Here is a 15651-nt window from a genome sequence, read left to right as displayed (position 1 = left end):
AATCAGTGCCTGTTGCTGATGGAAGGCTTCGTGTCTGAATTCTTCCTTCTTCCTTGCTCTGCAGACTCGAGTTTTCTCTCAGCAGAACGACGAGGGCGGGTGCCTCTTCTCGACGCTCGTTAACTGCTTCGGAAGTATTGTTGCCGCAGGGTAAGATCGAACTCATCGCCACTGTAAAGTCTGTAGGTATTATGGCGAATTAATACACAGACTACAAGAGTAACTTTAACAGGACTTTACTATTCGAAGGTCAGGGCGAATCTGCCCAATAAATCCTGACACAGCACTTATATACCGGTGTGGTCACTGTCGGTATTACAGTATACAGCAGCCAAGATAAAGTAGTGCCACACCTAAAATAGTTCTCTTAAAGGTGGACGGTTACATACAATAGTTCTCTTAAAGGTAGAACAGTTACATACACTACAGTGACCACACCGGTATATAAGTGCTGTGTAGTAATTTGCTGGGTAGTACAGCCCTAACCTCCGAATAGTAAAGACCTATTGAAAAGTTATTCTTGTAGTCTGTGTCAGTAATTGACCTTAAATATAACTGGAACACGCAGACTTAACAGTGGCGACGAGTCCGATCTTACCCTGCGGCAGTTTACATCCACGGCAGCTTCGTCCTCAGAACAGGCGTCGAGAAGAGGCATCCACCCTCATCCTGCTGAACAGCACGTCGCGCGGGAGGCATCGAGGACCCGGAGTGAAGAAGAGAAATTCTGAACTCGAAGCCCACATCAGCGGCAGACAGCTATCTTCCTTCTACCACGGTGGTGGGTAAGCCAATCAGCGAAAGTCGGCCGCGTTGGCTGTAGCGAAGGGGAGGGAAGACGGAGGAAAGAGGGCGGTGAAATCGACCACGGCCGGTGAAAAGGGCCGGGCCGCATTCGGGCCGAAAGGCGCAGCGACTGGGGCAGCTGAAGGCGCGAGGGCCGCGGTGAATTCGAACGCAGCGGGTGCACATAACCGGGCTGCAAGAAGGGCTGCGAGGCGCGACGGCAGGGAAGCGCGAATGCCCACGGGAACCGCGGTGGAGTAGAAGCAGCGTCGGGGGAGTTGTTAACCACTGGGGAGGCGAGACCGGCAGCAGCACAGCAATCGCCATTGCAGCCAGCGGGTGAAGAAGACGAGCGCGGGAAAGACCGCCAAGCGCGGGAAGCCGCCATTTTGAAAAAAAAAAATTGCAAAGATGCCTAAACATGGGCACATTAATACTTTTGATAGCGACATCGAAGATTGGACCACGTATGTAGAACGCATAGAAGTTTACTGTAGAGCAAATAAGATACCAGATGGGGAGAAAGCACTAACCTTATTAAACTTAATGGGTGCGAAGACATACGGGCAATTGAAACACCTTCTATCACCAGAGAAACCGACGGATAAGACTTTCGCGGATATTGTTACCGTCCTGAAAAATCATTTAAGCCCCACGCCGCTGATGCTAGCGGAACGATTTAAATTTTACAGCAGAAAGCAGCTGAAAGATGAAAGCAATGCTGAATTTTTAATTGAATTGCGTAAGCTAGCAAAGTACTGTCAGTTTGGAACAGGACTAACAGATGCGCTAAGAGATAAATTTGTGTGTGGATTGTTAAAAGAAGAGACACAAAAGCGACTGCTTGAGGAGAATGAGCTGACGCTTGATAAAGCTGTCGCTATGGCAGCATCGCACGAAGCCGCAGCGAGAGGCATGGCGGTAATGCAGCTACGGTCACCGGAACTCAGCACAAATCAAATGGTCTTGGGTACAGTAAAATGTTATCGTTGTGGAAAGACAACGCACGATCAGAACCAGTGCTGGTTCAAAAATAAGGAATGCAGAAAATGTGGCAGGCTTGGTCACATAGCTAAAGTATGCCGGTCAGGAGAGAAGACCAGCAACAAAAAGTCACCGCAGGGGAAGTACAGAAAGGTACACAAGGTGACAGAGAACAGTTCGAACGAACAGAAGTCAGATTCAGACGCCAGCAGTAATGAACTGGGTAGCTTAAGAGTACACAACGTTGGTAAGGAAGCAGACCTCCAGACAATTTGGGTCACACTTCAGATAGCAGGAGTCCAAGTGAAGATGGAATTGGACACTGGATCGGCATTGACGGTCATGAATAAGAAAGATTACAAAAGGTTATTCCAACATATTCCCCTACGGGATACGGAGATTGTATCGAAAACATACACGGGGCAAAGAGTATACCCCATCGGAAAGATAGAGGTAAAGGTGGTCCACAAGGGCAAAGAAAGCCGAGGAATGGACTTATATGCGCTACCTGAAGGAGGTCCACCACTACTGGGATGGGAGTGGATTAGAAAAATGAATATGGACTGGCATTCCTTAAAAGCACTAACGGTAGATGCCAGGGAAACAGATGTCAAACCTAAACGATTGTCCAGAATATTGGACGATGCTAAAGAGGTGTTCCAGCAGGGACTGGGAACACTGAGAGGAATTACGGCAAACATCAAGATTGAAGAACATGCACAACCAAAATTTTTCAAAGCCAGACCGGTACCCTATGCGATACGACCTGCTGTGGAAGCGGAGCTGGAAGCGCTAGAACGTTCAGGAGTACTGTCTAAGGTAGACTGGAGTGAGTGGGCTACGCCCATTGTTCCCGTGATGAAACATCCTTCGAGCAACAAGCCAGGAGAACCAGGGAAGGTTCGCATCTGTGGAGATTTCAAGATCACTGTTAATCCGGTGCTTCACATGGTGCAGTATCCGCTTCCGCGGATTGAGGATATCTTCGCTTCATTGTCGGGCGGGAAACACTTCACCAAGATAGACCTGGCGCAGGTGTACTTACAGATGGAAGTTGAGGAAGAGTCACGCCAGTACCTCACGATCAACACGCATAGAGGCTTGTACCGGTATAATAGACTGGTTTTTGGAGTGGCATCGGCTCCAGCAATTTGGCAGAGGGCCATGGAGCAGGTATTACAGGGAATTCCAGGCACACAATGTTACCTGGACGATATTCTGATTACAGGAGATGGTGACGAGGAACACCTCGCAAATTTGGAACTGGTGCTCATCAGATTGAAAGAATATGGACTTCGAGTTAATCGGCAGAAATGTGAGTTCTTTCAGAAGCGGATCTCGTACTGTGGCCATGTCATTGACCAGGAGGGACTTCATAAGTCTCCTGACAAGATCGAAGCGGTTGTGAAGGCTCCCACTCCGGTTAATGTATCTCAGTTGAGGTCGTTCCTAGGATTGATTAACTATTACCATAAGTTTCTGCCAAATTTATCCACGGTACTGCACCCGCTGAACGCTCTTTTGCAGAAGGGAGTACCATGGGAGTGGAGCGAGGACTGTAAGAAGGCCTTTCGCAAAAGCAAGGAATTGATAACCTCAGAGGAAGTGTTGGCTCACTTCAACCCAACACTGCCTATTCGTTTGGCTTGTGATGCTTCTCCATATGGTATTGGGGCAGTACTCTCACACAAGTTGCCAAATGGCACGGAGAGGCCAGTCGCGTTCGCATCCAGATCATTGACCTCCGCTGAGCGCAACTATGCTCAGATAGATAGGGAGGCTCTCAGCCTTGTGTGGGGAGTAAAGAAGTTTAATCATTACCTGCAGGGCCAAAAGTTTACGCTTCTGACAGACCATCAGCCGTTGGTATCCATTTTTAACCCTAAGAAGGGTGTGTCGGTGATGACAGCACAGAGACTCCAGAGATGGTCCCTTTTCCTAGGGGCACATCAATATCAGATAGAATTCAAAGGTACAAAGCAGCATGGTAATGCTGATGGGCTGTCGCGCCTGCCACTACCTGAAGAAGAGGAGACAACGAAGGTTGACCCTGTTGAGTTATTTCACTCGACCATCATCGAGTGTTTACCAGTCACCAATGCAAGTATTGAAAGAGAAACCAGGAACGACCCGACACTGTCCCGAGTCTACGAGGTGACAGTGAAGGGATGGCCAGCACATGGTGATTCTCTGTTACCGGCATTCTCGGCAAGACGAGACCAGCTGTCCGCCTGTCAAGGAACATTGATGTATGGAATGAGAGTGATTATTCCTCCTAAGTTAAGGGAAAGAGTTCTAAAGGAACTGCATGAAGGTCATCTGGGGGGAGTCAAGATGAAAAGCCTTGCTAGGGCTTATGTGTGGTGGCCGGGTATCGACCAACAGATAGAGGAGCTGACGAAAAGCTGCTCAGGGTGCCAAAAAGTGCAAAATGCACCTCTGATTGCACCGCTGCATCCATGGGAATGGCCTTCAGCCCCATGGCAACGCGTACATATTGACTTTGCTGGTCCATTCATGGACTCCATGTTTCTAATTGCGGTGGACGCACATTCTAAATGGCCAGAAGTGATCAAGATGACTACCACTACTTCAGAAAAGACAATTGCGGTGTTAAGAACGATATTCGCAAGGAACGGATTGCCAGAACAAATATGTTCCGACAATGGACCACAGTTCGTGTCAGAAGAATTCCAAAAATTCTTAAAGAAGAATGGGGTGAAACATTATACCTCTGCCCCATATCATCCGGCTACAAATGGGTTGGCCGAGAGATTTGTACAAACATTCAAAAAGGCAATAAAGGCCATGAGCGAAGATCAGATTCCACTACAACATAAGGTGGACAAGTTTCTACTGGCATATCGAAACGCCGCTCATGCAGTGACAAACCAAAGTCCTGCCATGATGTTTTATAACAGGAGGTTGCGGTCCAGGTTGGACTTGTTAAAACCAAATGTGCGGAGGGAAGTTGAAAACAAACAGTTCCAGCATATAAATAACAAGACCACTCGGAGTTTCGAGGTAGGACAACCAGTGTTGGCCAGGGACTATGGAAACGAGAAATGGCAATCCGGAACAATTCGGGCCAGACAAGGACCCCTGATGTACATGGTAGATGTTGGTAAAAATGTAATACAGCGTCATGCTGACCAACTGGTAGAATCGAGAACAAGGGTCGAACCCATGGTTACGACAGAGACAACCGTGGAAGAAGTTAGTGAACCTGAAGCATCTACCTCGGCAGTGAATGTACCTGATGATGATGTCCAAGACATAAGAGACCAACTAGAGGAGTCACCTCAGCAACAAGAATCAGAGACCCCTGAAAGGCGTTATCCAACTCGAATCAGGAGGCCTCCTGAGAGACTGAACCTTTGAACTGTTTCTACATGAAGTTGTATATGTATATATGTTATTATGTTATGTTAAATGGGGATATAACTGTTAAGCTAAAAAGGGAGGATTGTGGTGTATGTAACTTGTTCCACCTTAAGAAAACTTAAACCTGTTCCACCTTAAGATGTACTACTTTCTCTGGCTGCTGTATACGGTAATACTGGTGGTGACCACACCGGTATATAAGTGCTGTGTAGTAATTTGCTGGGTAGTACAGCCCTAACCTCCGAATAGTAAAGACCTATTGAAAAGTTATTCTTGTAGTCTGTGTCAGTAATTGACCTTAAATATAACTGGAACACACAGACTTAACACCTTGGCTTGATGATAATGGGAGAGTGAGGGATATGCCAGGCCATGAGGTTACAGATTGTGGTGGAATACAATTCTGCTGCTGCTGATGGCCCATAGCGCCTCATGGATGCCCAGTTTTGAGCTGCTAGATCTGTTCTGAATCTATCCCATTTAGCACGGTGGTAGTGCCATACAACACAATGGAGGGTGTCCTCAGTGTGAAGACGGGACTTCAACTCCACAATGACTGTGCGTGCAGTGGTCACTGCTACCAATACTGTCATGGACAGATGCATCTGCGACAGGTAGATTGGTGAGGACGTGGCCAAGTAGGTTTTTCCCTTGTGTTGGTTCTCTCACCAGCTGTCGCAGGCCCAGACTGGCAGTTATATCCTTCAGGACTCAGCCAGTGGTGCTACCGAGCCACTCTTGGTGATGGACATTGAAGTCCCCCACAGAGTACATTCTGTGCCCTTATTACTCTCAATGCTTCTTCCAAGTGGTGTTCAACATGAGGGAGTACTGATTCATCAGCTGAGGGAGGGCGGTAGGTGTTAATCAGCAGGCGGTTTCCTTGCCCATGCTTGACCTGAAGCCATGAGACCTCATGGGATCCGGCGTAAATGTTGAGGACTCCCAGGGCCACTCCTTCCCGACTGTATACCACTGTGCCACCACCCCAGTGGGTCTGTCCTGCCGTTGGGACAGGACATACCCAGGGATGGTGATGTAAGAGTTTGGGACATTGGCTGAAAGGTATGATTCTGTGAGTATGACTATGTCAGGCTGTTGCCTGACTAGTCTGTGGGACAGCTCTCCCAATTTTGGCACAAGTCCCCAGGTGTTGGTGAGGAGGACTTTGCAGGGTCAACTGGGCTGGGTGTGCCATTGTCGTGTCTGTAGTCGGTGCCAAGGGGTCCGTCCGGTTTCATTCTTATTATTTTTCGTACCAGTTTTTTTACAACTTGAGTGGCTTGCTAGGCCATTTCAGAGTCAACCACATTGCTGTGGGCCTGAGTCACATATAGGCCAGACCAGGTAAGGACGGCAGATTTCCTTTCCTAAAGGACATTAGTGAACCAGATGGGTTATTACAACAATCCGATAGTGTCATGGTCACCATTACTGATGCTAGCTTTTCATTCCAGATTTATTTAATTAACTGAATTTAAATTCCCCAGCTGCCGTGATGGGATTTGAACTCACGATCATTCGTCCAGGCCTCTGGCTTACTAGTCCAGTAACATAACCACTCTGCTACTAATGTGATACACTCTGAGAGAATTTACAAAATGAGCTCACTGGACCTGGTGTAAGGTAGTAAAGTGCCTGGAAAGTTCAGAGGTCATGGAGTTGTGCTCCTATGTTGCTTCCATGTAAATGCAGCATGATCCTATGCAGTTACAACATTCAGCCACATCTAAGCAATGGGAGAAATACAAAATCCTTTGCAATAAAGAACAAGAAAGAAATTATTTCTATTCTGAAGTACACACATATTAACCCATGATTTCTCTTTGCTGAGCTTCTGTGTATTTCCAGCATTTTCTGTTTTTATTTGTAGCACCTGAAGTTTTTTTTTTCCTTTTAAAGATATTCTTTTATCTCATTCATGGAGACAATATAATAGTAGACAAGCAGTCAGATTCTAGGTCAGTTAATAAGACACTACCGCAACTCAAAAATGCCCCGAAGTTAAATGAAAACAAGTAATTACACTGAAAGCTCAGTGAGACACAGGCTTCTAACTTAAACTGTGGGTGCACTCTACTGGCCTTCATTATATTGGAGTAATTAAAGTATAGGTCAATAATGCTGTCAGACTGCAGAGTAGCCAGGACCATTGCTCCTTAGGCACTGTATGCACCTGTAATGCACTGGGCTGACCTCACGCTGTAGGGAGCGCCTATTGGTACATTGATACTCATGGGGCTTGGCAGGAGTTGGGGCAGATTGTCTGGCACCAGCAGCTCTTAAACAATTGCTGGTCATCCTTAAAGGAGAACTGGCTGCAAATCTTTCACATGGTCAAAGCAAGGTGCTGAGGCAAAACAGCACCATCCCATGATGCTGCTTTGGAGCGACTAGACAAGGGTAGGGGCCGGATGTTGTGACCCCCACGGGTGCGTACGAGGTGTGTACGTGCCCGTAAGGGCCGCACAAGTTCCGGGTTTAGGCATGCGAAGCGCATGCGCTGAAACTCGGCACTTGCGATCTGTCAAGAATTCTCTTGTAAGAAGTCACACAACACCAGGTTATAGTCCAACAGCTTTATTTGAAATCACAAGCTTTCGGAGCGCTGCTCCTTCTTCAGGTGAAGTGGAGAAATGCATAAAGACACAGCTTATATAGTCAGAGAATCATGTCAGATGTTTACAGGTAACCTTTCCAACTGCCATTTATCACACCTCAGCAGAGAGATAATCACAGCAGTCAAAGGTGTGAATGGTGTCCAAACAGGTCAGTCAGGGAAACATTACATCAAAGAACAATGAGGTGGGGTCACAAGGGGTCCGTTTTTTTGTTTTTCATACAGACCCCAGCATCTGCAATATTTGACCCCTTGTGACCCCACCTCATTGTTCTTTGATGTAATGTTTCCCTGACTGACCTGTTTGGACACCATTCACACCTTTGACTGCTGTGATTATCTCTCTGCCGAGGTGTGATAAATGGCAGTTGGAAAGGTTACCTGTAAACATCTGACATGATTCTCTGACTATATAAGCTGTGTCTTTATGCATTTCTCCACTTCACCTGAAGAAGGAGCAGCGCTCCGAAAGCTTGTGATTTCAAATAAAGCTGTTGGACTATAACCTGGTGTTGTGTGACTTCTTACATTTGTCCACCCCAGTCCAACTCCGGCATCTCCACACCAAGAATTCTCTTGACAGATCCTCCACATTCCCGGGAGATGGACCTCTGCAGGTGGAGAGTTGCGCTATTTTCCCAACTTCCGCCCACTGAATGCCTGTCAAATTTACGCCTGGTAAAAGCAGGCATAAGGCCTGCTTTTACCAGCATAAGAGTTTTAAAAAATTGAAAAATAAAATGTTATCACTCATTTATAAATTAAAAACTCTTCAAAAAATTTAATTTTTGTTTAAAATATTTAATTAAATGGCATTTTAATTAATATTGAATATGTAAAGTTAAAAATAAAAATGTATTTCATGTGTTGGGGTATTTTTTAAGTGATCCCCATTCATACTTAAGACAGTTCTGTACCTACGGAACTCGCATAAGTATGAACGGGGATTGCCACCTTTTATTGGTTGGGCTGGCCCACGTGATTCCAGAAGTGCCTACGAACCGCTTGCGCCCCTGGGATACGTGGGGCTCTGCCCGTGCGGACCCGGAGAGGCCCAGGAGCGCAAACTGCCATTCCTCCCGGGCCAGCAGGTGTTTTCGTTGACATTTTGCAGGTCGGAGGCGTCCACCCGCAGGAAGCCTCCGATCACAAATGTTGGCCCAAGGTATTTTTTGGAATGGAGGGGTTGGGGGTGGTGGGGAGGTCCTCCAGTTAAACATACCACCACAGCAGCCTGGAGGGAGACTGCTGAGTGAGTAAATGTTAGCTCACTTGTGGCCCAAAACCTGGGAGCTGGTGAAGAATTTGTTGGGCTACGCAATATCGCCGTGGTAAGTGACTCATTAATTTAACAATGTTATCTTACAAAGCATCTTAATAGCATTTCACTGTAACTTGGTGCAGCATCACGGAGGGATTTTGCACAATGGTTTAACAACAAGCCCATGTTGTACCGGTGCATTCTACACTGCTGCAATCACAATGCATTTCCCTGTCGTTCATGAAATGTGGCAAGCCACATGTACCAAGCACCCTGCCAACACAAGGCAACTGTGCATTTTTTAAATTCATTCTCTGGATAAGGAATCGCGAGAAAGGCCAGCATTTATTGCCCATCCCTAATTGCCCTTGAGAAGGTGGTGGTGAGCCGCTGCCTTGAACTGCTGCAGTGTGTGTGGTGAAGGTACTCCCACAGTGCTGTTAGGGAGGGAGTTCCAGGATTTTGAGCCAATAGCGACGATGAAGGAACAGGCTGGAGCGGCTGAATGGCTTATTCCTATTAACCAACATTCAGGGATGATGTGTGACTTGAAGGGCAACTTGGATGGTGTTCCCATGCACCTGCTGCCCTTGTCCTTCTAGGTGATGGAGGTCGCGGGATTGGGAAGTGCTGTCGAAGAAGCCTTGGCGAGTTGCTGCATTGCATCCTGTTCACAGTGCTGATCCAGCCACCTGAGTGACACATATCTTCTCACATCCCCGATTCCAGCATATGCCCTTTCTGTTTGTTGCAGGAGGACACAATAAATAACCAGTGCCACTTTATGCAGGAGCCTGCAATGAACATGGTCATTGACATTTAAAAAAATCTAAATTGATGGGAAATATGCTCAAAGTCATTGAAAACTTCTCTCTATTTGCCGTTTCGGAATTAATTATTTTTCTTTATCGTTTAAAAACTTCTTTCACCCCATAGCAACAGAAAATCTATTACTGAGCGAGGGGAAAAAAAAAATTCAATTGATTCTTTTTTAAATTGCCTAATAGCAAACAGGGTATTTGATCCTGTCATATTGGCCATAGGAACATCCTAGCCAGAATTGTAAGTAGCAGATTTAGCATTGTACACATTGCTTCCAAATATCTCTTTATCTGAGGAAGGATGTTCTTGCCATGGAGGGAGTGCAGCGAAGATTCACCAGACTGATACCTGGGATGGCAGGAATGACGTATGAGGAGAGATTGGGTCAATTGGGCTTATACTCGCTGGAGTTTAGAAGAATGAGAGGGGATCTCATTGAAACTTATAAAATTCTAACAGGACTAGACAGACTAGATGCAGGAAGGATGTTCCCAATGGCGGGGGAGTCCAGAACCAGGGGTCACAGTCTAAGGATAAGGGGTAAGCCATTTAGGGCTGAGATGCGGAGGAATTTCTTCACCCAGAGAGTGGTGAACCTGTGGAATTCTCTACCACAGAAGGCAGTTGAGGCCAATTCATTAAATATATTCAAGAAGGAGTTGGATATATTTCTTAAGGCTAAAGGGATCAAGGGATATGACTTTAACCCCGTGTTTGCGTGGGTTTCCTCCGGGTGCTCCGGTTTCCTCCCACAGTCCAAAGATGTGCGGGTTAGGTTGATTGGCTATGATAAATTGACCCTTAGTGTTAGGGGGATTAAATACATGGGGTTACGGGGATCGGGTGGGATATGTGTTGGTGTAGGGGTTACGGGGATCGGGTGGGATATGTGTCGGTGCAGGCTCGATGGGCCGAAATGGCCTCTATCTGCATTGTGGGGTTTCTGTGATTTCTGTGATTCTGTGATATGGGGAGAAGGCAGGGACAGGGTACTGAATTTGGATGATCAGCCATGATCTCATTGAATGGCGGAGCAGGCTCGAGAGGCCGAATGGCCTACTCCTGCTCCTATCTTCTATGTTTATGTGGCTTGGTATCCATTTGTTTTGATATCACTCCTGTGAAGTGCATTCAGGTGTTTTACTATGTTAAAGGAGCTATAGAATTGCAAGCTGTTGTTGTATGTTGGGTTTCATAGATAGAAGCATAGAGCACAGGACAAAGTGGTAGTAATACCAAGCCATGGTTAGGGCAGAGTTCAAGTACTGTTTGTAGTTTTAGGTACCACTTCATAGAAAGGATGTTAAAGTCATAGACAGCATACCGCATAGATTCACCACGATGATACAAGGGATGAGAAACTATTGCTATGAGGAGAAACTTGAGATACTGGGACTATTGTCACTGGAGCAGAGAAAGCAAGGAAGTGATTTTAAAACGATATAAGGTTTTGACAGAGTGAATAAAGAAAGATTATTTCCTCTGATTGGGGGTTTAGCGATAAAGAGTCATCCTCACCTGTGACCCCTGTGTGTCTGTGTATTGGTTAATAGGAATAAGCCATTCAGCCGCTCGAGCCTGTTCCGCCATTCAATTAGTTCATGGCTGATCTGTATCTTAACTCCATTTAGCCACCTTGATTCCGTATCCTTTTAATGCCCATACTTAACAAAAATCTATCAATCTCAAGTTTTGAAATTTTGAATTGATCTAGCCTCAACAGCTTTTTGGGGGAGAAAGTTCCAGATTTCCTCTACCCTTTCCTACATTATAACAGTGACTACACTCCAAAAGTACTTCATTGGCTGCAAAGCGCTTTGAGACGTCCGGTGGTCGTGAAAGGCACTATATAAATGCAAGTCTTTCTTTATTTTCTTTGTGTGAGGAACTGCTTCCTGACATCAGCCCTGAACGGCCTAATTCTAATTTGAAGGTTATGCCCCCTTGTTCGGGACTCCCCCACCAGAGGAAATAGTTTCTCTCCCTCTACCCTATCAAATCCTTTAATCATCTTAAACACCTCAATTACATCAACCCTTAATCTTCTATATTCAAGGGAATACAAGCCTAGTCTGTGCAACCTGTCTTCATGGTTTAACTCTTTTAGCCCCGATATCATTCTGGTGAATCTGCGCTGCACCCGCTGCAAGGCCAATATATCCTTCCTGAGGTGCGGTCCTGAGGTGCGATGCCCAGAACTGAACGCAGTATTCCAGATGCGGTTTAACCAGAGCTTTATACAACTGTAGCATAACTTCCACCCACTTCTGTTCCTGTGCTGCCTTTCTCCACTAGTTGAAGGAGAGCAATAGTGGCTGGCTGTATAGTCAATTCCTAAGTGCCATGGGGTACAGAAGAGATCTACTTGCATCTGTGATGAACCCTGGATGCATCAGTGCCAAATGTGGCCTTTGCTGGAGGTGCATTATTTTCTGACGCATCTCTTACAACTTGTGCAGGGTTAGTTGACTAATGTGTCAACACTGCTGTATACATACCTCTGTATCATAGAATCATAGAATGATACAGCACAGAAGGAGGCCATTTGGCACATCGCGTCTGTGCCGGCTCTTTGAAAGAGCAGTGCAATTAGTCCCACTCTCCTGCTCTGTCCCCATAACCCTGCAAATTTTTCCCCTTCAAGTACTTATCCAATTCCCATTTTAAAGTTATTATTGAATCTGCTTCCATCACCCTTTCAGGCAGTGCAGTGCAGATCACAACTCGCTGCGTGAATTTTTTATTCCTCATGTTACCTCTGGTTCTTTTGCCAAAACCTTAAATCTGTGACCTCTGGTTACCGACCCTTCTGCCACTGGAAACAGTTTCTCCTTATTTACTCTATCAAAGCCCTTCATGATTTTGAACACCTCTATCAAATCTCCCCTTAAACTTCTCTGCTCCAAGGGGAACAACCTAGTTTCTCTAGTCTCTCCACGTAACAGAAGTCTTTCATCCCTGGTACCATTCTAGTAAATCTCCTCTGAACCTTTTCTAGTGCCTTGACATCCTTCCTAAAGTGTGGTGCCCAGAATTGGCCACAGTACTCCAGCTGGGGCCTAAACAGAGTTTGTAAAGGTTTAGCATAACTTCTTTGACTTTGTACCCTATGCCACTGTCTATAAAGCCTATGCCTTTTTAACAGATTTCTCAACTTGTCCTGCCACCTTCAAAGACTTGTGTGCGTAGATCCCCCGGGTCTCTCTACTCCTGCACCACCTTTAGAATTGTACCATTTAGTTTATATTGCCTCTCCTCATTCTTCCTACCAAAATGAATCACTTCACACTTCTCTGCATTAAATTTCATCTGTCATATGTCTCCTCAGCCTAACTGCTCTATCTGTATGAGCACAAAATAGTAGATACCTGAAAGTTCTCTGAGCCCTTTCCTATGGTTTCCTGTGCAAGGAGATACGTGGCTGTACCTCTGCCGTACCAGCCCCAGTTCGAAAGCAGCCTGCTAAGTTCTGTATCCTCATGGAATTCATCTGTCGGCTGTGTATCGACCAGCATCAGTGCTACCTCTTCATCAGAGGTGTTCAGTGCCTCACCCTGTAATTCCACAGCTACATCATTATCTAATTCTTGCAAAGTGTCGGGATAGGTGCTGGATCGGTGTTCTGGTGAATGTTAGTCTCGAGATTCCAGTGGGCAACTGCTCTTCTCACTCTGTTACAGGAGCAGATGGTACATTATGAGAAAATAAGCACACTTATCCATTTGGGCGCTGACATTAATTGCTCCATTATGAGCTTGTGCATAATCACTGTGTGTGGAAAAGCTCAGATAGCATGTAGTGCAAATCAGAGTATCTGAATAACACAATACATTCCATCAATTCTGCACTTTCCCCCAACCTTCTGAAAAGATCTCTGATGGCCTCCTCCTGCTAGGGCGTTACGTGGTCCTGGTCGGAAGTATGTAAGTTTTGCCTTTAGACATAGATGCAGCAAGGATTGAGACACCCGTGGAAACTGCTTCCTGAAATACATTTTCTCACCTGTCTTAAAATGTGCGATGTAATTTGCATAACGTTGCTATTTTTAAAAGGTAATTTAATAGTTGTTTAAAAAAGAGGAATATTATATGATCGGGGAATCGAGCATAGGAACCGGCTATTCTGCTTCTCGAGACTGTTCTGCCATTCAATTAGATCATGGCTGATCTGTACCTCAACTCCATTCAGCCGTCTTTGCTCCATATCCGTTGAATACCCTTAAATAACAAAAATCTATCGCTCTCAGTCTTGAAAATTTCAATTGACCCAGCACCCACAACCTTATGGAGGAGAGAGTTCCACAGTTCCACTACCCTTTGGGTGAAAAATTGCTTCCTCATTTCACACCTGACTGGCCCAGTTCTAATTTTAAGATTATGTCCCCATGTTCTGGATTTCCCCACCAGAGGAAATAGCTTCTTGGTATTTACTCTATCGAATCTTTCGTCATTGTAAACATCTCAATTAGATCACCGCTCAAGGGAATACAAACTGGGTTTGTGCAACATGCCCATATTATTTAACCTTTTAAGCCCTGGTGTCATTCTGGTGAATCTGCGCTGTACCCCTTTCAAGGCCAATTTATCCTTCCTCAGATGTGGTGCCCAGAACTGAGTGCAGCGGTCTGACCAAGGCTCGAAACAACTGAAGCATAACTTCCTCCCCTTTGTAGTCCAACCTCCTCCAGATAAAGGCCAACATTCCATTAGCCTTTCTGATTGCTGTTTGTACCTGTCCCTAGTTTTTAGTGATTTGTGTACATGGACACCCAAATCTCTTTGCTACTCCAAAGTTCCTAGTTTCTCAACATTTAGAAAATGCTCCGATTTGTTTTTCTTGGATCCAAAATGGATGACCTCACACTTCCCCACATTGAACTTCATTTTCCACAGTTTTGTCAACTCACTTAATCTCTCTATGACCCTTTATAACTTCCTGCTTCCATCTGCACTACTAACTGTGCCTCCCAACTTAGTGTCATCTGCAAGCTTGGATGTACAGCACTCTATACCTTCATCCCTGAGTCACTGATAAATATGGTGAACCGATTCCTGGGGAACACCACTTGTCACATCTTGCTGATCAAAAGCACGTAGCCTTTATCTTGTAACCTTGTGACAGGGGTTAGTAATTGGTTGGGAGGTAGGAGATGGAGAGTAGGAATAAAGGAAATGTTCTCTGATTGGTGGGCATTGGGGGTACCTACTTTTTGATTTTTTTTTGCTGAGGGGAGCCAGGATATCGCCCCCCCCCCCCAACCGGGAAACAATCTACAGATGCCCCCTAGCCCCCTTTAACATTTAGGAAAAAGCCTCCACACACCCCCGCCCCCAATATTCAGGGGTTCAGGCCATGACCCTGGTTACAACCCCAACATGGGCCTCACTAATGCTGATGGTCAGAGAGGTGCGACCATATGCCAGGGCCCATTGAAGGCCCAGGGCTTGGGAATTCCCAACGTGGGGGAATCCCCACTCCTCTTTATGACGATGGTCAACAGGCCATAGAGGCAACAGTGAAAACAGCTTAGACCCGGCATAACTAGCTTCTGGTCATTTCAGCGGAACCCCGCTTAAGTTATGGCAGCAGCACGGTGGAACAGCCACAGATTTTCTGGCCTCTGATGTTTAATGTTGGCGACAGAAGATGTAAACGAGAACAGGAAAACTTTTTTTTAAAAAGTACCTCATATTGTGAACATCAATAATGTTTAGCTGACATACAACTAACTGCTTAACCTTTGTTTTCATGGTTTATGACGCAGTTCGAGGCCCTGGAGCATGCTTCTGGCGAG

This window comes from Somniosus microcephalus, chromosome 5, assembly GCF_052327205.1.
Source record: "Somniosus microcephalus isolate GS21.2 chromosome 5, FLI_Smic_1.0, whole genome shotgun sequence".
In the NCBI taxonomy this organism is placed as follows: domain Eukaryota; kingdom Metazoa; phylum Chordata; class Chondrichthyes; order Squaliformes; family Somniosidae; genus Somniosus; species Somniosus microcephalus.
This window is presented reverse-complemented; position numbering follows the sequence as displayed.